The sequence below is a fragment of the Opisthocomus hoazin genome, chromosome 9, assembly GCF_030867145.1.
Source record: "Opisthocomus hoazin isolate bOpiHoa1 chromosome 9, bOpiHoa1.hap1, whole genome shotgun sequence".
NCBI lineage: Eukaryota > Metazoa > Chordata > Aves > Opisthocomiformes > Opisthocomidae > Opisthocomus > Opisthocomus hoazin.
Genome location: NC_134422.1, coordinates 24595097 through 24619399, shown reverse-complemented (window position 1 = coordinate 24619399; position 24303 = coordinate 24595097).

The window sequence follows — 24303 nt, the reverse complement described above, 5'->3', positions numbered from 1 at the left end:
CCATGAACACTATTTGAAATGACATGTAATCTGGTACATTTCAAAGGCAAAACATTTCCTATTCTAAAGTATCTTCATGAGCCAGGGTTGGTTTACCTGTTTATAGAGAATAATAACCTCCACCGGGAACAAGGAAACTCCTTCTCTCCCCTCTCAAAATTCCTGTTCTTCTTCACAGGGGCAAGTGGAGCCAACAGTTTATTTCTGTCTTATCTTTTGCTGCTCGCACAGCTTATAACTCAGTGCTCACTACTAATACATAGCTGAATGCACTTCTGGATTAAATACCAAGTAACAGAACATAGCACATCCCTGTACAATGCAATAAATTAGGGTGTGGAGCTACCTTTTTGTTTTTACAACAGTGGAAAATTTAGCTCTGGTTCTTACAGGCTTGCAAGATTTTAAGCATTTCACCATATATCTTTGATCTGGTAATTTTTTAACAGAAACTGTTCTTCTAGAGGAATCAGAGCTCAGCTGACCTTGGAATATTGTGTTAATACTCTTTCTCAGCACAATTCAGTGTTTCTAGCCTTGTTGACATACTTAAAGGCTTACACACAAAAGTCCACTTTTAATTTGCGAAGGCAGACATTTCAGAAAAGCCTTACGTTCAGAATTTTGTCCCTATTTTGGTGAAGGTTTAGCTGGTCTTGCAAGCTGACACATTTAATCATCATCGGTGAACAGATTCATGTACTATGAGGAATGTTCCTCTGTGTGTCTGATCTAGGCTTGTGATACCTGGAGTCTGTATTGCATGGTTTTAAAAGCTTTAAAAATATTTTAAATGGGGAATTTGGCCACAAATAAAATCCAAAGCTTTTGTGAAAATAAACACTGATAAGTATTACAAATAATTTCTATTAATTTCACAGCTATTCTGCCCTAAAGCTTTTAGTTACAAAAAAAGAAACTGATGCTTTGTGAAGTCTCTGAATTTACACTGATCACTGTTTGAACAGTTACTTTATTTTCTCTCTAACTCTGCATGAAGAGAAATCCTACTTACTGTTGTTTAAAAATTGAAAACTTTATAGTTACATTGATTTTCAAAAACCATATGCCGGTGCTCACACACATGGCTTCTACATAGTATTTTTTCAAGCGTGGACAACGATAAATAAATTCTGTTACCTGAACAGAGATACTGAAGGCTCCTGAAAAGGTCAAGCAGAAGCAATGGAGTTGGACTGTCCAGAAAAGAGAAATTTCTAAAGGAATGAAAAGTAAAAAGTTCTCTCCTGAACCCGACAACAATGTGAGACAGCAGACTGGCCAGGATGACTTGTGCTGTCAGTCTGGATTACGAGCCTCAGCCCTTTGAAGGACAGATTTTGCAGCGTCAGTGACCCTAACGTGTGTTGTACTTGGATCTTTACCAAATATAAGTCATGATAAAATATTATGTCCCATAGATGGGTCTTACACCTTAACTGTTGTTTTCCTCGAGGCTCTGTCAACTGTAACTCTTAATTTATGAGAACTTTGCCCGAATGTAACTCGGAACAAAATGTGTCCAGTATTCACAAAAGCTTTCAAAGAAGGTAGCGCTTATCTCCTGGATAAACACCATTCCCCAGTAGCGTTCATCTCCTGGACTGGTCCCCTTCTCGATGCTAAGAAAACATAGCACTTACCATGAAATAAAAGAAACTTCTACCAAATTAGTTAGCAGTACCAGTGGTCTCAGATATTCCAGCTACCACAACCAGAGAAATAAATGAGGCCTTTCCCTTGCTGCCACGCGCTGTCACATGTTAACGCGCAGACAGCATTACATCTGGAACACGCACTTGCTGATGAAAGTTACAGTGCTTGACTCAGGCAGCTGCCTGGGCGAATGCTGGCTGCTTTCTGAAACAAGAGGTAGCTCTCTGCTTGTCTGCATTTTATTAGTGCATGTCATCGACCTTGTGTAAGTACACTTGAGCAACATATTTGACCCTACTGCCTCGATAGGCTGAAAACTTGCTAACCCTCCTCTGACCAAGTTCCCTCCTAGTGCCAGTGTCAGGACTTCTGTTTAGTCCCTTGTACTGCCTGTGTGCAATGTTACCTGCGGTGAGACACTAATTTCATTTCTTATTTTTTCTTTAGATACATTTCTGACATATCCACTTCTGAGTGCACTGAAATATTTATATAGGCAATAGGTAGGGAATCCATTAGCAAGAATCAATTGTTCTACTTCTGGGTTGCTTTTCAGACACAGCAGTATTTTGCTAACATAGAATATCTAGCCAGAAAGCAATACAATATCCTAGCTCAGCTGATTTATTAAAACGATATTTTTGAGGGCTGTTTTTTTTTAGTGACTCATGTGATGTGGTGCCATTTAAACACTGTGTGTACAACACATGCTTGTTGGAACACTTCATTATTTGGCTCAAAGTAGTACTGTGTATTGTTCTGTTTAGGGAACAAGTTTGAATTTACCGTTGTCTCAGGAGAACTTAATGTATTGTTGAGTCAAGGACAGGAAGCTGTAGCAGAAATAGCTATGGAAAAAGCATCAAAAGAGGGCCACTGGGTTATACTTCCAGTAAGTCAAAGCTCTTCATTACATCAGTGCTGCATTGCAGCGCTAAAAACTGAAGCTTTTCAAAATAACATGTGCCTAGATGAAAGAGTACTAAATAGTGATTTAAAACTTCCTTTGTCTTCACCACAAGGGAAGCACGTAACTTCATCTGTATATGTAAGTATCGCTGAATATCATATAAAATATGAATTGCAACTATCTTGTGTGTAGGCAGTCAACTAATGTATTTTCCCAAGCACATGATATCTGATTTACTAATTTATTACCCATTAAAAAAAATCCTTTAGTAAATAAATGTGTAGCAAAAAGAATTGTTACGCTGTATAATCAGATGAATAGATACAAACAGGGAAGATTGCTGTCATTATGCAGTATATTGTGCTAAACAGATGCACATGATTTTTTTCAAACATTGTGCAATATCAAACCGCTGCCTTATGTCTGGGTTTTTCTTGTATCAGTAAAATGTTTCATATTTCAAATCAATAGCTCACTGGGAGGCCTATTTTTTTCCTCCCTTCTCCCCCCCTTCCCTCCCCATCTCTGAATATTTATTTTGTAGCAAAGTGGCTTGACACATTAGAGAAATTACTGAAGGAACCCAGGGAAGGGAGTCAGCAAGGCGATCGGTTTTGAGAGCAGGTAACCTGCCCCTTCTCCTAAAGAACATCTCATTCCAGGGGGGATTTGGGAAACCTCTTATTAAAATAACTGATAAGCCACTACCTGAAGTGCTGCCTGATCACCACGCTGCACTGGATAAATTTCACCAGGCGAGTAAAACACCACAGAAATAAAACTTTAAAAATGTGACTATTCAACTTCTCATTTTATAGCCACTTGAAATAGTGAAGTCAATAAAGCCTTTACAGGATATGCAATAATAAAGCAGAACACATTTCATTTCTTAAAGATTTGTTTACATATCCTAGAATGAAATAACTGCATACCTATCACCTAAAAAAATCAAACCAGAAATTACTTCATTTGAAAGCATCACATACAGCTTCTGGTTAAAAACATGCCTGTGTGCATGGGAAACAAAGAATTTGCAGTCACTACAGATAATTACTGTAGCATGGAATAAGAATTTATTTTGGTTCAGTCTAGCTTAGTTTGATTTTTCTTGAAACGTAAGACCATGATTTTTTGTGTCTCTGGAATACCATTTATGTATTCCGAGTATGTTGTGCACTGGAATTAGGTCTTCAGCTGAGGTAAATCAGTGAGGTTCACTATGCCAATTCATATTGCTAAGGATTTGGTTCAAAATGTTTGGACATAAGAGGAAAGAGTGCTTTGGCTGCTAGGTTGTATTTTCCTCTGTCCTCGTTAAACCTTTGTTTTGAAAAGCTTTTAATAAAAAAAAATTTTTGTTACTGCCTCTCAAAAGCTACATACAAACATAGGCGTATACAGGTAGTAATTACAGGTGATGATCAAAGATATGGTCAGAGAAATCAAGTATCCCTTCGGAATACGTCTGCACTACAGAAAGAGCATCGACCTGAACGCGCAGGAACTCACCAATTAGAAAAAAACCAAAAAAACCCCTGTTTTTCGACTGTCACCTAAGCAGTATGTTCTAAAAAATAAACCTTTGTAAAAATTACAAAGGCTTTTCTGTTTTTCCTCTTGCTTAGAACAATCTCTTCGCGCCATAACGCGGGGAAAACGGCCAGCCGGCCGCACCGAGCAGCACTGTCCGTGCCCCGGCGCGCCGGCGGGCGCACAAAGGAAACCGCCGGCCGCGGGCAACGCGCGTTTGCCGCCAACTTCCCCCGGCGCCTCGCTCCGCCGGGCCCGCTCCCCGCGGCGGGACCCGGCGGCCCGGGGCCGGGCAGCCCCCGCGCCCCGCCCGCTGCCTGCGCTTCCCCGCGGCCGCCCGGCCCCACCTGCGGCCGGCGCGTTCGGGGCGTCGCGGCCTGCCGGGCCGGGCCGGGCCGGGCCGGGCCGGGCCGGGCCGCACCTGCCGGGCGGCTGCGGGGCGCCGCCACGGGCCGGGCCCCTCGGGGCGACGGCCAGGCTCTGCCCCGGAGGTCGTAACCTCTTCGCTCCTCCGCGGTGCGAACCAGGGGTAGCCGCCGGGCGCCCGGGGCAGCCCCCGTGCCCGTGCCCGTGCCCGTGCCCGTGCCCGTGCCAGTGCCCGTGCCCGTCTCCGTGGGGCGGCGGCAGCGGGCCTCGCCGTGCCTCGCCGGGCGGCGGGAGCGGCCGGGGAGCGGGACGCGGCCGGAGCGGCGGCGCGTTCCCGGAGCCAGAGCGCCCCCTGCCGGCAGCTGCCCCCGGAGGCGCAGCCGGGCGCCGCCCGTCGCGGGCGCCTCGGAGCGGGGCCCGGCCGACCCCGGCATCCCGCCCCGCCGGGCCTGCGGCCGCACGGACGGAGGGGACGCGGCCGCCGCGGCCAGCCGAGCGTCCGGAGCCGCGGGGCTGCCCCGGGGGCGAGGTGTGTGCCCTCCGGTTCCGAGCGCGGCCGGGGCGGCGGGGCTGGGATGCCGGCCGCTCCCTCAGGGAGGGTTTCGTTCAGGCTGGAGACGGGGCGTGCGAGGTTCCCCACGCCGGGTCGCACGCCCAGCGCCCAACTAACCTGCCTCGTCCCAGGGCCTCCCGCTCCGGCCCTGGTTATCGCCAGCACGCAGCCACCCAGCATCGCCGGAGCACTGCCGCCCAAGCCAAGGGATGCACCTACAGCTTCCATGCGGAGGACAGGGCCGCCACATGCGCAGAAGCCAGGCCCAGAGCGGGGACAGATTCAGCGGGGACAGATAAATAGATTTAGCTATTTAATAAATCAGCCCCTGGTATCCTGCAGCGGTAACCTCTGATCCCTTATCAAAGCAAAGATTTCTCGTAACGCTGTGCCAGCAAGGCTCCAGCCGAGCGGCAACACCTACGAAGTGTCTGCGGGCGACAGAATCGTTTTGGCAAGAGGGAGGCAAACCGCCCTCTCCCTTCCGTCTCCGCGGGGCAGTCTGTGGTGACCGCAGCCCGCAGCAGCGGCCGTGCCGGGCGGCCAGAGGGACCCTGGCTGAACCCAGCGCTCTGTCGCAGGGAGACGAGAGGCAGGTAGCAGGCAGCACCTACGCCGAGCACGGCTGAGAGGGGTGGCTCATAGCCCCCATCCTCACCTGAGAACACATCTGCCATCTCACCTCCTCCTCCTCCTCCTTCGCCCCCAGCCCAGAGCAAGGCAGGCGTAGAAAGCTCCCAGTGCCACGCGTGGGGACTTCGTACCCGCCCTGTCCCTGGGAAAGCAGCACGGCAAAGAGGAATGCAGGAGAGGAACAGGCCCGGCACATACATGGCAGCAAACTGTGGGTCCCTGTCTTCCTTCTGGGGCTCCGGTGCCCCCAGCCAGCAGCCACTCACCTGCCAGTGAGCCCCCCGCCGTACTCCCAGCCAGCAGCCCCTCACCTGCCAGCGAGCCCCCACACTGTCCCGCAGCCGGCCGTGGCTTCTCCGTCCCCAGCTGCCAGGAGCCTCCCGCTGCGAGGAGGAAGGAGAAGCATCTGAGGAGGGAACGGGAACAAAAGGACGAGATCAGAAAAAGGAATAAAAGAAGGAAATGTAGTGAATAGTAAAAACAAGAGCAGGAATTTTCCCAGGCGGGGGGAAGAGGGAAGTGCCATTTATAGGGGCTTTTTTTTTTTCCCTACAATTTCTGCAGAAATTCTGACAATGCACGTGCTCATTTTCCCTTTCCCAACCCACACAAACCTGTTGTTATTTTACTTTCATTATTTCACTTTGTTGCATCAGAAATGCTGAATCATAAAACAGGGGTTAGTGAAAATGGTATTTATCTTACAGGAATGAGCCCTGCATTATTTTAAAGATCCTTGCACTACCGCTGTTATTATCATTATCATCATCATCATCATCATGCATCTTGGCAGGTTGAAAGGTATCTCAGAACAGTAAGAATTCAGCAGTAATTTAACACCCCACAGCAGTATTTTAAAAGCATCAAATAACATTTTGAATTTTAAGTCAGTACAAGTGTAAATAAGTGGATGTACTCCCACGTCTGTTGTTTTTAAACTTGTGATGATACTAAAATATTTGCCTAACAGCTTTGAGTTGCACCAGAATTTCAGCTCGTATACACATATGCGTGTGATATTGAATTAAGCCATTTGTCATTCTTTTCCATAAAAGACACAATTTGGCTCTCAACAAACCATTTGAAATAGAAATTATTATGATGATACCACAGCTCCATTTTATTTTATGGTAGGGTACTGATTGTCAAATAGACAATACATGTATTTTTGTAAAGGTCTAAAAGAAGATATTCTGTCTTTTTATTTTACAGTCCTTATGCTATTATGCACTTTCATTTCAATAAAGGATGGCATTTTTCAGAGATGCTACCATAAATTGCTTCATTTAATAAGTTGCTACACAGAATAATAATGTTACACCAGAGAGCAGCATTTTGTAATTTGGAAGAAATAACAGTTTTCTCTTAAAATATTTTGGTCTCTCTATTTTTAAATTTAAATTATCTCTCTGCTGTTTTCTAACTGAAGAATAACCTGATTATTAGAAAATTCATAAATTTTTTTTCTTAGAAGCATCAGAACTTGGCCGTGACATAAAGAGGCTAATTAAAATGGGGAACAAATTAGATTAATTTACATGGATATAAAAGTGTTATAAAAGTCTTGTTCTCAACAATGACTCCATAACAGAACAATTTCATTTATGCCTAGGCAGGTTCCTCATTCTGTCTAGCAAGGATTGCCACCAGTGTCTTGGTGACAGGGTTTCTATTATTTTTTTGACAGCTTGATAGGAAGTCAGTGCTTGCTTCTGGGTTTGCAGTCTCTTCAAACCTGGATTATGAAGGTTACCATAAAAATATGGATGAAATGCTACCTCCCCATAGCCCCCTCTGTCCTGGCCCACACCCCAATGTGGAGATTGCTTTTGTAATAACAACTGCAGCCAATGTGCTCCATATGCTATTAGAGCTGCAATTCAAATACTCGGTCACTGGGGAAGGAGTCTCCCAAGCCGTGGAAGACAAGGTCAGTCAAAATATAAAGCAGGCTGCAAATTTGTCACAAGATGGTGTGATGTCTCTGGTTTTATGTTTTTCTCTCCTGTGGCCACCGATTTCAACAGAATTACATATTTTCATACCTGTTTTTTACAGGGATTCAATCTGAAATTTATAATGAGGGATCTCTACTATATGCGAGACAAATATATGTATTATTTTGCACCACACAGAAGAAAGATCTTGCAGGAGTGTTACGATATATTAATAGGGTTGGGCCATTTAGGATTCTTTGTCTGGTTGCAAAATGCCATTATTTGCAAACTACAAGGCAGAATTTTCTTTTCTTCCTAACAGCATGAAATGTTGCTCCACAGGTCGGTCTTCCACTCCTCCTCCATTTCACAGGATAAATCCTCCATATCCTTCATACTATGACATGAAGGCAGTAGAACTGCTTTCACTGGATAAAGTCAGGATACACAAAGTTTATAATTCCCTTTACATTATCACGGAAGTGGATGCACAGGACACTTGCCTCATGACAACATGGTATCTCTTGAAGGTGAAGGGAAAGCCAGATGACATACAGAAAAAAAAGACTTCCAAAAGTAAGATCAGCCATTTTATCCAAACACCAGCAGAATGCTCCTCTCATAAACTGATTGGTTTTCCAGAATATGGGAGACTGGATCTGCCGGTATATGAGGTAAGGCATTCTCTCCAAGAACTTAGTTTAGGTCTGAAGATACGTGTGCTGTGCTTTACTAATCTCAGGGGATGCATGGCTTTAAACATAGCATCAGTGTAGATGCCAGTAACAGGCAGTTGTGAGTGATACTTGGGGAGTTTTTTCGTGATTTCATTGACTGAAACATTTCATAAACTGCCTACTGCAAACATGTAACTCGTCTCTGAATATCAAACAACTTGTTTCAATTTGTGTGAAAAAAAAATTGCCATGAAACTGCTCAGGAGACTGAAATTCTCTCTCTCTAGATACTGGAAAGGAAAACGCAAGGCTTCTGATTACAGTCTGATTCCCATTTCAGCCAGACCTGGAGGTAAGATCGGGACATTCTTCTCTTCTGCCACTGCAGAAATTTGGCTCCCCTGTTACAACTGCTGACAGACCTGGTTGCCAGTCACGGTGTGTGCTCACCAGTGTTCTAAGCAATCCATAGGAGAGAAGGGAGGCAGCTGTTTGATACCTCAGAGACCCTCTGATACCGAAAATGAACTCTACTTCATATAGATCCCCAACAGATAAAGCACACAGTTCAGATCATGTTAAATGATCAACATGTTCAAAGACATTGGTATGTGACATTTGACCATCATTAAGAGATGGCCATTAGCTGTGAGTAGAGGCACAGTAACACAAACACCCAAGCCCTGATCTCACTGTGCATCTAGTGAGAGCAGTGAGGCTGGGTAAAAAGGGCATGAGTAACTCATCACACCCCTCTGGCATTTTTTTGGAATAGTATGTCTCTCAATGCCTACAAAGCACTGAATAGCAACACATAATGTTCTTAGCCATGCAGGGCCAAATTTTCATAATATCTAGCAATCTCCAACAGCGATGTACCTGCTGTACAAACATTTAACATATGTTCAAATCACGGAATTGGGGAACCAAGCAGCTTCTTAAGCATCGCTAGCAATTTACACAGACAATCGCGGTATAGGCATGCACAGCTGTAGTTAATGCATACCACTCCAAGACTAGGTACTGAAAACCTAATTCATAGGGCTAGTTTTTTAAAGGGACCTCCTTTTTCACCACCTAGAATTACCTTCCTTTCGGTCTTTAATTCAGAGTAACAAAACATGGGCATTCAAATAGCCATTAGTGCAAGCAAGCCAGCAGAATGGTAGCTTGATTGCGTGTACAATTTTCTGTGGGATATCTGAAAGCAAGTTAGTAATTTGGCCCTTTATCATTTTCTCTCTGTACATATGCGTAGGTGGGTGCTTCTGTGCGTATGCATATGAATTACTATATCACATAATTACTTAATGCAATTAGAGTGAATTTAAGAAATACCAAAAACCCGGAACTTACATTCTTGTTTTTCTGACCATTTCCCCTTTTTAAAAAATAAATGACTCACCCCAGTTGCAAGAGCCAAGATATTCTTTACACTTGACGATTTAGCTACCTTATGTGTTTTTACTGGGGAAAAAAAAGCCCTCTATCATTTATCATGTCATCTTATCACAGTCTCTTTGTGAGACGCAAATAGCACACTAATGTTTTCTTTTGTTAGGGTGAGTTGGCAATCTCCTCAGAGATGGAGCAACTACAGACAGCTCTTTTTTTTTATAATCTTCCTGACACTTGGATGAGACTGGCTTATCCATCAACATACAGTTGCTCAGTGGTAGTCGCATGCCAACAGTCAATCAGTATGGATGGCGCTTCTTGTCCATCATAAAAAACAGAATAGAAATTAAAGAATTTTTTTTGGCAAATATCTCACCTTCTTGTGTAACTCAGAACAGCTTTTTATCATAAATTGATATTACCAGTGTTATAAAAAGCAGAAAGAGCCTTGCATTTACCTTGCCAATTACTGAAGACTTTGAAAGATTTCTCTACAATTTGCATTCCCACTTCTTCCTTGCTTGCTTTTTTCTCCAGCTGTATGTGCTGATCAAATAGGTTTGGCAAGTGCTGTAGCACACAGTATCTCCCACTCAGAAGACTAAGCTTGGTTTCTTGTCTCTTTTTGGATCAGAATTTGTAACAATAGAAGGGTACTGCCCTGAGCTCAAGGGTGAAACAGTCACCAGAAGGAGCAGCAATTAACAAAGTAGCATGCATTAAGAACTTAGAGAAAAATCTCAGACCAAGTAGTGGGGCCATCATGTTTTTGTTCATCCTAATTGAACCCATTTTAAGATGTGTCCATCTACCTAGTCTCCATGGCTGTCTTGTAATACCAAAAGTGGAATTGAGAACAAGAAGTGAAAAGCCATCCAACGGTGACAAATTCTTTATTTGCCGACATACATTCTCTTGCATGAAGGACAGGAGAATGGCATACTCCTCGGGAGCCTCCTGAGTAAGGCAAAGAGCCACTAGCTGATGGAGCTACCCAGGACTGGAGAGCTGACCAAAAGTCAGGAAAGCTCTGCCTAGCACAAAGGCAGGTAGCATTAGAAGGCAAAGCAAGCCCACACTTCTGAGAGATCAAGAGATGAAGAAGGAATCTTGTTCAGCACAGGAGACATTGAGAGAAGCACCAGAGGTACATCGTGGTGAAGATCAATCAGAGCTTTATGGAATTAAACGCTCTTTTAGCTTCCCTTGATGGAAAACTAAAGAACCATAGAGATACTGCAATGTCTGTGATAAATATACGTCCTGAAGACAGAAAGCGTTGCCTAGGGGATGTAATACAGTAATGCTAAATTACAAGCTGTTTTCCCGAAGGACAACACAGCTGCTTTCTTTAAAAAAATGTGTGGGGGAGTCAAGCTGGACCTTATATTCATGTTTGGAGAAAAGGGTAAAAGTACCCACTGATTATATAAAAGCTGTCTTGCAGAACTAGTAGGATTTGAGGTGACAGATTCTCTGTTGTCATGAGGTGCAAAATGCAGTGAGTCACAAAAACATTGCCAGGAGATGCTGTGTTACGCAGCTGGGCTCCAAGAGAGCCTCCCCGCTAGAACAGAGCGTGTGTGGGGAGGGTCTGGTGAGCAGGTGAGATGGGAGTCTGTCATGAGCACCAGAGAGGTTACACATGGATGGGACTAGTGGAGCAGCCAGTTTTGCTTGGCCATCAGTCCCCTGGGTCTGGGGAGATGAAGAAAAAACAACGGAGATCGAAAACAAAACTTGCATCACTGTCACATCTAAAAAGCTTGCAGCAATTATTGCCAGTAGCGGGAGCCGTGAGCTTCCTGCAGAGAAGGACGTCCTCTCGACACCACCCTGTTATGCACGCTGCAAAGCACAAGAAGGCCTCAGTCATCCTGATGGTTTTATCCTCCCTGTTTTCTAAATCCCTCCATCTCTTACATACCTACCTGACATGCCACTGTCTGAGACATCAGATAAAAACCTTTCATTTCTAAGCAGATGCCACTTCAAAGTAACACAAGATGGGGTGAGGAAGAGAAGGGAAAAGAAAAAAATCTGAGTGCTCACACAGTTTAAGCATCATGGGCTCAGCAAATGTGTCAGAAACAGCAAACATGAGTGATTAAACGAAGGAGATGATGTCAGATCACCTAATAATCTCAGATCTTCAGTTTGTCTTCATGATCCTTTTCTACGTCTCCAAGATGAACACACATTCTGTTAATGCTTCCCTTCATAAGCTGGCCCTATGTGTCACCTCGTGTTTCACATTGCTGTGTAGGAGTCGCCTCTTGCCCCTGAGCCAGCAGTCTCCTGTCTCTGGGTTAGAGACAGTCAACTGTCTCCAGGGCAGATGATGTGTCTAGCATTTCTTTCTTAATAGCAGCTTGTTAGGAAGCAAGAAGCAACACTGAATAGCGCCAAAAAAAAGAAGACCTCAGCTAGAAAGGTGGGGACACGATGCCAGTGATGTTAAATGGGGTAAAAGGGAGAAAAACAAGCTGATGCTTTCTTTTTCAGGCCACAGAAATTCAGAGAAAAATCCAACAGATAGGGAAAAAGAGTGTGGATAGAAGAGAAAGATTGGACGCTTGTGTCACAGGTCACCCAGCTTTCTGGAAATCTGCAAAAGACCAACAGTGGCATGTCTCAACAGAGGCAATATGTTCGGGTTCTGGGCTGTGACTGCATTGGCAGGCAAGGGCTGGAGCGGGCTGAGGTGACAGCAGCAGCGCGGGAGGACGTGAAAGGAGACGTGACACGCGCAGGGGATGAAGTGAGGGGGCTTGCGAGGAGCAGAGGGCAGCGGGGGGAGGGGGGGGGGCAGGAAGTCACCGAACGTAGGAGCTGCCAGAAGACGGCATGCTTGTTCCCCCTTTGGAAGATATTCATAATACACAGATACAGGCTTAGAAACTATTCCATGAAAGATCAGGGTTATGGCACCGACTCCCTTGCAGGCTAGAAAAATACATGCTTGAAAGGAAAAGGGCTTCAGGGTAGGCGGGTTTGTTATTTGGGGTTTTTAACTGACAGAATCCACGGCTGACTTGTAAGGTGGGGAGGTATTAACTCCTGAGAAGGAGGAACAAAAGGCAGGGATTGCAATCCTGAGAGAAAAAGCAAGGAGCATTGCAAGTAGAGGTGGGCTGGTCCAGAGGGGGGGGTAAGGATATTCATCGAGTGCTCTGAGATGAAACATGCTGTGTGTTCGCAAAGATGCCTGTCAGTCAAGTGGGGGAGCAACCTGATGACAACCTCTCTTCCAGGAGCCGCAAAGACCAAGACCTTTTTCCCTGCAAAGCCAGCAAAGAAATTACTGAAATGGTTGTTTTAACAATCAAAGCTAACTGGGAGAGAACAAAAGAACTCCAGATGCACGTACACACGCATCCATCCATCCATCTGTCCACATCCTCCTGCGACCTCTGATGAGCCAACTTCCACGTAAAGAAAGCCTCTTACATTAGTGAGAAAACAAGTAGCAATTTATTTTGCTGCTGTAAAACTTGAAATGATCTGGGTTTCAGGGAGGAGCGTGAAATGGGTCTAACTTGCATGAAAATTTCTGAGTGTGCTGTTAAGTCTAATGCACACGGAACAGCAGAGCAGAAGTTAGATTTCTTTCAAAGCAGCCACTCGTGTTTCCTGAATACCGACCCGTTGTACTGGCAACCTCTCAAAGCACGGCTGCTGCCGTGGCTCCTCCAGCCAGGCGGGCGTGGGTTCCAGAGGGGCTTTTCTTCAAGCCCATGAGCACACAGTATTGCTGCCCTTGCTGCTATTTGTTTGTCAGTACTTAAGTAACAAATACAAATGCAGAGCTGTGCCAAAATCGAAAAAGATACTTTAGTACGGAAAAAAACTTAATATGAGGAAGTTGCTTGTTAAACAGAGAAGAATTTGTTGTTCAGCTGCACTCAAAACACAAGAAAAGGGAAAAAAACATTAATGTGTGCCAGGGCAAAAGTACCACTGTCTTGGCAAGAAAAAGAAACATTTGCAAGCTTCTGAGTTCTTATTGGAACAATAGGAAAGAAAATGAACTAGAAAAACTGCTTGATGGGCTGCCGAGAAGAATTCTCCTCCCCCCCTACACACAGATTTCTGTGTTTTCTTACACCCGGATAAGATGGGCTGATGGTACAACAAATAATATCTGACATACAAGTTATACAAAAAACATAGTACCAAGAACAGAATTCAAAACGGGGTGAACTCCTTGAATTCAAAGGGAATCAAATAAGTGGCAAAACTATAATCAACTACCACCATTCCTTTCTAGCAGAACAAGTTAGATATTGAAAACAAAACTCTGTAAGCTTTTTCACGCGGTTGCTATCCCACTATAGGCTGATACAAAGTGAAAAAAACAAAACACCAAAACCAAACCATAGCCTGAATCTCAGGTTGAAGATCAAGGTGAGATGAAACCTTAAGTCTGGCTGTCACGCATCTGAAGTAATAGGTTTTTCAGTGTTTGCTTTGGTCATTTTCCCTGTGGCTGTGATCTCTACTAAATTACCCCTAATCCTTCATCAGAAGTCTGTCCTTCTTCAGTTTTATCCTAAGTTCCTGGTTGGCAACTTCTCAAATTGCCTTTAATGTTTTGGAGCTTTCTTCACATACTGCAGATGAGGGTCAGAATTCCCCATTACTAAGCTATTCATTTGTATTTCCTTTTAATCCTTTTCCTGCACAAAAAACAACATCTAAATACTGCCTTAACTTGGGGCTGGTGGGAGGGGTGGGCTGCAACTGTTTGCAGTCCAGGAGCTTCCCACCCCTGGATCCCTCCTAGCGCAGCAGGGCCAGGTCAGGGGGTGTGTGCTCAGGCACAGCATCCCACGGACACAGCGCATCTGCGTCCTCCCCAGCGCCTGTGATTCCCAAAATCCTACTCCCAGTTTGCTTCTGAACATTTTTAAAGAAAGAGCACTCTGTTCAAATCCTCAGTGTTTAACGTTTGCTAAGCAGCAAACACTTTCACTGTGGGTTAAAATTCTCAGACGCAGATCATACAATGCGCGGAGAAGTATTGGCTGGGGGGAAAAAAAGCCTGTCAGACATCGCAGGACTACCGATAACCTGCAGTATATTACACCCCAGCAAAAATGGTTAATATCAAAGCTAAACAGGAATGATTTGCATGGTTGAAACAAGTAGAATATGTATTTTAACTAAATCAGTTTTTAGGAATACCAGGCACAGGTTAATCCTTTATAAATATGTTCACAGAGTACATTAGACACCAGCCCGCCTACACGAAATGAATGCAGCACACACTCTGATGTATTACAGAGGCAGGATAAATGAGGGAACTCTTCTATGTTTGATCTGGTTCTGCTCTGTAATTCAGAGATACTGGAGATGGGTGGCGAGTTTCTCACTGATCCCAAAAGAACCAATACTGTTGAATCCTATGAAATGTAAGCTTTGTAGAGGATTGGAGGCTATGCGCGAAGGACATTGTAGCTTGAGGGGCACATTCTCTTCTCAGGAATGTGTGTAACCGGCATTCACAAATTCACAAGAGTCATACACATCCTGGGGAAACCAGACCCTGTAGCTTAACAATAGTCAAGACACATACCTAGCTCCACAGGCAACTGTATCACTCTCATTGCTGCATCTGCGTCCAGTTATCAAAGGACAGATTTCTAGCAGATAATAAACAAACCTGGAAATGAATGTCTTCAGAATTTTGAAACAATGGAAAATTTGACACACATCAGCATTTAAAAATGCAGTAAAGTGCAGTCAGAGCATCAAAGTCTAAGATATTTCAGATAGAAAACACAGGGCTAACATGTAGATGTGGGAATTATCAGTTCCAGTTTTTTTCCCTCCATTCTTTCCAGCTTTTTAAACCACTTACACCAGTCTGTGCTTCTCTGAACTGTATTTTGCATACGGTGGAGGTGTTAATGCACAGTTACTGCACAATGGGGTTGTGAATTTTCGTTAATGAAAGCTTTTAAAGGCACAATGAAATCCTCAGATGAAAGGCAACAAAGAAGTGCGAAGTAATATTATAGCTTAGCCTAAGTTTTACTGAGAGCATTCTTAGACATGATGGACACAGCATAAATCAGCATTATGGATGATAACCTCCCTGGAAAGGCTTATTCCCACTCCTGAGGCTGCCAGAGGCAAGGGGTGGCAGTCTTCTAAGACTTAATAAAGTCTCGTAATGTTTTCATGCTATTCCTACCCCCAGGAGCTGGAAGAGGACCCCTGTATACATTCTGAATCCTTAATGAACAGCACGGCCATCCCAGTATACCATGTGCACAATCAGATCACAAGGACCGCACACCAAGTACAACAAATGCTGTAGTTCCAGTCACAGCGCTGTGGCATACAGTAAGTTTACAGTGTGTGTTTGTATGCTATCTATGGAAGACGTAAGCAAAGGGACAGAAATCTGCTTGTAATTTTCCTTAATAATTTTTGCTAAAATCCAAGTGGTTGGTTGTGCATGATAACAAAAAGGAACAATTAAGAGCGTCTGTATTTTGCAAAGGTGAGAAAGGGATTGCTGCCAACGGGATGTCGATGAAAGCTCCAGTAAACCATTTGGAAAAGATCTAGCACGAGGATAAATGTACAACAGCTTACCGGGCTGAGAGAGGATGGGATCTGCTGGTCTGAATGATGGTTTGATCTGTTCCGATGGGAGTGCAGTCCTCAGTTTGAAAAATATTATTCTGCTTCCTGGGTCTGCAACAGCTAACATTGTTCTAAAGGCTGCATCCCTCTGATCAGCGGCTCTATTTCACTGATCACAGCCGAAGTGATCTGCAGCCTCCTTCTTTTTCTGCCTCTGTTCAGGGAAAAGATTGCAGCTTCATTTTGGTTACTATTTGCACGGTTTTCTTAACAGTTTACTCTCAGCAGCTTCTGAGTTAACCTTACATGTTCTGAAGTTCAGAAAAATGCCAAAAAGAGAATTTTAGACCAGTACCTAATATTTTCAAAGTAATAGCAGGCACCTAACGCATACATCTCATGTTCCACCCTTTCAGTAAATGTATTCTAACACTCTTATCTGCTTTAAAAGGACTGGCATGTTGAACCAGCTGGCCTTTTTCCACTGCTGTAGCTTTTCATGTTAGATTCTGCTGCTCCAGTTTCTGTATTTTCCCTGCATTTTGCAAGACAAAATGCAGAAGTTTAAAGGCTCACAACGTTTATGTGACAAAATCTTACTGCTAAGTACAGTATTACTGACGGATTAGTTTAATGCAATAGCATAATGTAATTTAATTATAGTAATAGTGCACAGCAACAATCTTACTACTTATGTCAGATTGTGAGACATTCTCTCTTAAAAGCTTCATCATTATTATTTAGTTTTTAGGTTTAGTTCCACAGTATCCCCCCCTCCACACATTAATTTAATTTCATAGGTGTAGAAGAAACATTAGGTAAATTGCTCCCATTTTGTCACTGTAAGATTCCATAAGAATTCACAGTAGTAACTGCAAGCCTATTTTGCATCATGAGACAACAGTCAGCCAGCCTATGGTGAAAGCTTGTAGCCTTCTAAGTCCTCAGACTTGCATGCTGCAGTTTAAAAAAAAAAAAAAAAAGAAAACCTCAAGCCAAAGAAAAAAGGATCATTCCACCAGGCCTACCTTTTGTATTTACTCAAAAGGTTTTAATGTAGATTCATCCAAATTCCTGTGCCAGCCATGAACTACTTCTACATTCATGTAAACTGTTGTAGTTCAGGGCTCCAGAGTTTTCAGCCCACAGCTTCCACTGATTTCAGCTGCGGCTGACAGCAGTTCTGAAAATTCAACCCACAAGAACTCCTTTCTGTAAAGCGTTTTCTATCTGAAGACCACAGAATTTTCTATCAGCATTAATTTAGCCTCACAAGGGCTCCAGAAAGACAGAAAAATGCATCTTCAGCCAGCACAGCTGTATGCAAAGTGAACATCTGTCCATTGCCAAATTCAGTTTAGCTAATAATAAAAAAAACACCCTTTATTTTCTCTTCCAGACAGCACCAGGCTGCAAGGGAACGCCTGGAGAGGATTTCCATGCTTTAAAAAGGGAAACAGGAAGAGATTGAATTTCCTAAGGTCATTGAGGCAATGCGTGGCAGTACTAGCAAAAGAACCCAGCACTCCAGCAGTTGAGATACCATCTTCACAGCCAAAAATGGACGGTTTCTCCTGCAGTGTGACTGCACTAGCTCTGTCATGGTGACATAACAGCACAGACAGTAGGCTCTGTGGATTTTGTGGCAATGAAGTCAGATAAGGTAAATTTCTGGTTGGCAGAGACATGTTGTCTTTTTCTAATTGCATCACGGCAAAAACTCTTCTCGCCTTATTTCAATAACAAGAAGCTAGGCAACATGAATTAGCTGAATCACTGCAAACCACTGCTTTTTGGAGGGGGTAACGAAGGTGTACCATTTTTTGAAACTATGGAAACTGCAAAATAGTCCTGCTGTATGCTGACCTGTTGCTGTTCATTTACCAGCTCACCCAAGGTTTTGTAAGACCCAATTGTAGATATTTTTCAGTGCATACATTTATTTCGGTGCAAGCCTAAAGCCACAAAGGGTCTTGGGCTCAACACTGCAATGCTTGACTCTTTGGGGCTCTTTCTGCTTAAGAAACCTACAGCTCCACAAAAGCCAGCATCTCTGCACAGCATAAGCAGGCTGTGTGCAAGGGACCTACGTTTCTGCTGCTTTCAAGGGGTTTGGAAGATGGCTCAATGGTGGATGGACACATTTCTCTCCCCTTTGAGTTCACAACGTGTATGAGCACATGGAAGCATCCATGCCCAGTGGTCCCTTTTAGTGCAACGTATCAGCATAAGGAGAAGATAAATGGGGGTAGACTTCCCCACTCATTTTCAGGCCTCAACAGTATATTTAAGAGCAGTTCTGTGCTGTGAGAGATTAAAATTCACAGCCTTTTTCTATTTGATTTTGGGTAGATGTTTGAACCCAGGATCAATCTTCTGCAGCAAATATTTGCTAAAAGCTAGCCTATTCACTGTTTCACAACACCAAAGGCCACCTGTCAAATCTATGGCACCTTTGCAAACTACAGAAAGAGACGTAATTATACACCAATTCACTTGTGCATTAATTTTAGCATGCAGCAGAACCCTTTTCTCTAGCCAGCCTCTGCTACTGCAGCAACACCCTGTACTCAGCAGAAACCTGGACTTTCAACAGAAGTGGCATCATTTTTACAACTTTATGCCTTGGTGTTATTCATACTGTGTACCATTTGCTACCAAAAGCCTCTGCACTCCTTAAAGCTTTGTCTCAGAAGAAGAAAGAAATCTGGGTCAAACTCCCTGCATCAAAGCAAGCTGGTGGGGGATTTCAACCTTTGTCTTAGCTCCATGTCTTAGGTGACTGTTCTGAAGATTTAAGGGCACTAAGAAAACATTGTCCTCTTTGCTATGTTTTGCATGAATCTTTATAAAAACTAGAAAGCAAGCAGTTGTTCCTAGCCTAAGATCTACTACAGCAAATTAGGTCACCTCACCTGCTTTTGTAGGCAAGATGATGTACCTACGGCAAAGCCTCTTCCTCCCATTGATAACACTTTTCCCTTGCCTATATGTGCTGGTTTGGAAATGAACCTAGAGTTACTGTCTATTTAAAGTGAAACTCCTGATTAGGAGTCTCTCTGCTTTTTTTTTTTTTTTTTTTTTTTTACCATTCAGGTGCAGTGAACAACTTCGGCGCTGCTGTGAGCTTCACTCCTAGCCTCAAGATCTCACCCTCCCTAGTGTTGTCTGGATATCAGGTTTTTCAACCCCCAGTCCTTCCTCACAAGTAGGAAGCACATCACAACTCATTAGTAATTTACTGCTACAGTAATTTTTATAATTACTGCCAGGAGGCCTCATTAAATTTGATCTAATGAATAAATATTGTATTTTTCAACGTGATTACCAGAACAGCTTAAGCTGAGTGCCATAAACAATTATTTTCTTCGACACACAGTATGTCAGTGAGTACTGATTTTTATTTTGTAAAGAATTTACTGTATTCCTATCCATGGCTAGTATGTAATAAATAGCCAGCACTCTGACGTGTCAATTGCCACACAGCAGATAGCAAAAGAGAAATTGGGGTATCTGTTGCAAAAAGTAAAATAATGCACATTAATGAAGATGAAGGGTTTGTCTGGAGGTCAAGGAGGAGCTCCAATGTGGGTCTCTCCTCTAGCCCTCAAGAAAGCAGCCTGCTTTAGTCTGGCATCTCTGATTTGTAAGTTAGTGATACCAAAAAATGTAGGGTGTATTAGCAGGATACAACAAGGCATTTTACCTCAGAGAACTAACATGTGAACAAACAATGATGCTTTATGTTTCATTTGCTTTTAGATTACTTGATCAGATGAAACATTCTTCTAACAGGTTCAAGAAAAATACAGAAATACGTAACTGCTGAATGAACATTAACCTATAGTTCAAACTAAGGCTGCATATTATATTTACTTTCCAGCATCATTTACACCTTTTTCATCAGTTCCAGATTTTAGCATACAAACCTCTGTGAATTGTAACAAAAGGCATGCATTTGCAACGTCTTCGAATATACATCAGAGGAGCTCAGCATCAGGAGAAAACCCTTGAACTTTCTGTCATCTAAGAATGTTTTCCATACCTCTAGCTATACGGTACCACGTTACATAGATTCAGTTCCATCGCTCGAGCACTACTTAAATAATTTTTAAGTAAATCTGTCTACATCACCAAATAGCACTGCTGGCCTGTGCCATCAGTTTTTTGTTTAAGCAAGTCTTTTATTCAAGGCAAGAGAAAAAGGTGCATGGGTAAACCCATAGTCACTGAGGACAATTCATGTACCTGAAAGGAGTTTTTCCTATTTAATGAACATTTTTGAATGAGCTGCATTTTCTCCCTTGGTTGTTTAATTTAAGAAAACCTGGGGAGCCTTGAGATTGTTAGCTCAGTACTTCCCACCAAGTCTCCTTGCTGTGCCCAAACTGTGATCTGGCCTCCACCAAATTTCACTGGAGTGAGCACAGTGCAGTTACTCATTTGTAACTGTATGTCATCAGAACAGCCTCTCTGATGTTCACCAGCATGCAACCTTCCCCCCTTATACATTAACTCCAACTGAACAGTAGGCAATTAATTCTACGTAGGACCTTAAGACTAGATCCACCTTCATTGCTGCTTCACTCTATAGTGTCTGTATTTCAAGACACTTCACATTTGCTCTCATGAAGTCCCTTTAGTACCTGGGTTTCTGTTGTGACAGATGTGAAGGAACCTCCGTCTCACCAGCACTGGCTGATGAATATCTGTGCTTCCAGACACGCTGTCGAACAAAACATAGCCCCCCTCATCTCACTAGCAGTGGGATTTGGTGGCACTTACTGAATGATCCTTGCACAAAGAGCAACTACAAGAGAGCTTGCCTTCCTCCTTCGTATTTTTGGTGCTCCATGTCCCGGAAACATGCTAACTACAGTGCTGCAGACCTCAGTACAACTACAGGTGAAAGTAATAGTAACAGTGCCCTGCACTACTGTGGTCTGACACTTCCAGTACCCGTCTTCTACTCCAATGAGTTTATTTTCTGAGGGAGGTGGTCAACATGGTTTAGGTGCCAGGCAAACACCAAGCAAACATCGCTCAGAAATTGAGGCAGAAAGAGGTTTAGGTGTTTTAACTGTGTGGAGGAGTTCAGTCCAAACTAGGCCATTTATCACAGGGACTTCTTAAAATCCCTTTTACAAAATCCATGTCTTCTTGCACATTGTACAGCAAGCCGTGGCATACTGGGAAGTGCAAGGGTGCTCCAGCAAGGCTGGCTGTTTCACTAGATATCAGAGAACCCAGGATCTGGCAGGAATCACATCTCCTGGTGGATCCCAACATGTTAGAAGTATAATGTGATATCTACACAGGGAAAAACAGAAGCTAGATTTCAGCACTCAGGCTTAATTAGCAAGTCAGCTATGCCTGATACCAGCCAAACTGTTCATCTCATCCATAACTTCATCTCAGAACTGAAAAAAAAATCAGATGCTAGATATGAACTTTTGGAAACTGTTAAAACAGTAGGAAGAAAGAAAATGATACCTAATAGATTGCAATACTCTCAACTCCCTTGTTTCAGCTATAATGCATAATAGTCTTAATAGTGAGTATGTCTATGAAAGACTAAGTCTACTTGCAAGGAGAAAGGGTGTATATCTCCGGTCTGTGCTTAGAAAGCACACAGAAAAAAAACATTATTCCTTGCTGTGGGCAACTCTGCATGTCTTGATGAGAATTAATTGTAATCATGTTAAGAATATTCAACTGTTAATTTTTTGTAAAGTAGGCTTTAGCTATGTGGGTGAATGGGGTTTTGGTCTTACAGCTGCAGAAAAAGTAACTTGTTTAAGATCATACCAGAAGGCTTTGACAGAACACTGTATCGGTATGCTGTCATGGGCACATAGATACCATATATATACTGGCATATTTTTATTTACTGGCAGTACTCTTTAGAGCTTTGTAGCACAGATGCTGTTTTCCAGCCACAGCAACCATTTAAAAACCAGAAGTTACTTCTCCCAGAGAAAACTGGGATTATCAAAGCAGTTCAGTTCCTCACAACAAAACTCTGTGCTTGGTTTCCAATACCAGAATTGTAACACCGCAACTTTTTCATAAGAATTAAATGGAAACAGAAATAAATGGGGAAGAAAAAGCTTTTAGAGTGCTAACTCTCCACGGCAGGAGGAAGCCAGCATGGGCATTGAGCTCGGCACACTCATCCCCTTCTCCCTGCTGAAAGGGACACAAAAAGAACTCTGGCTAAGCATTTATTTTTCTGCTAATGTGAAAGTTTTCTTTTAAAGAGGAATCAGATTGAACAGAGCACGAGAAAAGAATTTGACTCTGGCTTATTTCCAAAGGTTGGTTTTTTTTTTCCTGATGATTCACTGTTATCACTTGTATTCACATTACAACCAGCCTCAAAAAGAAATAGCCAAAACCGAAACCAACCCCCCCCCTATTCCCCACAACAAAAACCCCACAGCACAAAAGCACTAAGAAATAGGATCTTTCCTACTGCTAAATTCTGCTAATAAGCTATATAAGAGGAGAATCATGTAAGATAAGAGTGCCTATGTTCATTCACATTTGAGTAGTAACATAGCTAAGCCTCTAGATCTGGAACTTTAGAGCACATCTAAAGATGGTGAGTCTCCAAGGTATTAAACAAAACGGCTGACACTGATTGAACTTCTTGTTTTACTTCAGCTATATAATAAAATAGAAAACATCTAAATATCTCTGAAGTCTAAAATGTTTAAATTTTCAGTATAGTCTCTCCAGTAGTTTTGTCTTCAAACAGCAGTGTAACTGCTAATTCTCTGAAAACTTGAACAATGCAAATTTTTATATCTGTGGGAGCCCTCTCACCCTCAGCCCTGGTAGCAGTCAATTGTGAATGCCCGGTTTATGTAGAATTTTACAAACATACCACTTTCATATGGCAAATCAAGCTAAAAGGAGGCAAAGCAAGGCCAGAAGAAGGAGTGCTGGTAGGATTGCCTTGTTACTGTGTACACAATTAAAAGAAAATGAGGATGATTGCCGTAGGCTTCTGTTACTTACACCTCTTGACACAACCTAGCACACAATTCCATTCTCCTTGCCTGCAATAATACTAACAGACATGTAAGGATATAAAGATAACCGGAGCCCAAACACAAATCCATAATTTCAATAACGTTTTGTTTCCATTTTCAGGAGTAGATGTAAGTTTTACCTGCAGATATACTCCAGGGGAAAGATTGTATGAGTAGGGCTCAACACAGCAGGATCTACAGTTCAGCTGTTTTTTTTCTAGTTCAAGTGATCAGCACAAATACTGCTAAAGTACTACTAATAAAAGAGACAGATGCAATGCCTTCTTACCCCATCCTGACCATAGCATGACTTCTGGTGTATTTTTTTCATGTCACAGAACTGTCTGCCATCCTTGTAATCAGAGTTCGACCCATTCTAGTGATGCCGTGAAAAGCCGGAATTGAAGACTCAATAGTCGGCAGACTATTAAGCAGGTATTCTTTATTGCAGCGCCGGGCACACGGGGGATCTCTCCTCCAAACGCGTGCACCGAAGAGACACAGTTACTAGGTATTTATGCTATGTTAACATACATATTCATTACATTTCCAAGAAATGTTTATCATAGTAATGGCTTTTCCGAGAATTCATTAATATATGGTAATGTCCATCGCACATGTTTGTTTGGCGTCTCTCGGCAGGGGTCTTCAGATTATCCTGCAGCCTCCTTATCTCTGTAGTTTGCATACCTGTTCTCCCAAGGCCCAGGCGCCTAAAGGGATTATGCAGGAGTCCCTTGTTTTGCAACCGTCCGAATTATTCACAAAGTACCAAGACTTGTTTCTGACCACCTGAAGTGATAACATCCCCTACATGTTACATTTGTTACATTTACAGTTATCACTAGCTGGAAGACAGCCTGTACCAAAGAGCAGCAAGCAGATCTTGTTTAACGTGATTATAGCTCTATGCTCTAGATGTTTTCATACAAATTCAGCATCTACAACTTTGTAGAAATATCAGTCACAATAGCAGTCTCAACTCCCCACTCCACTCCCCATTTCAGAC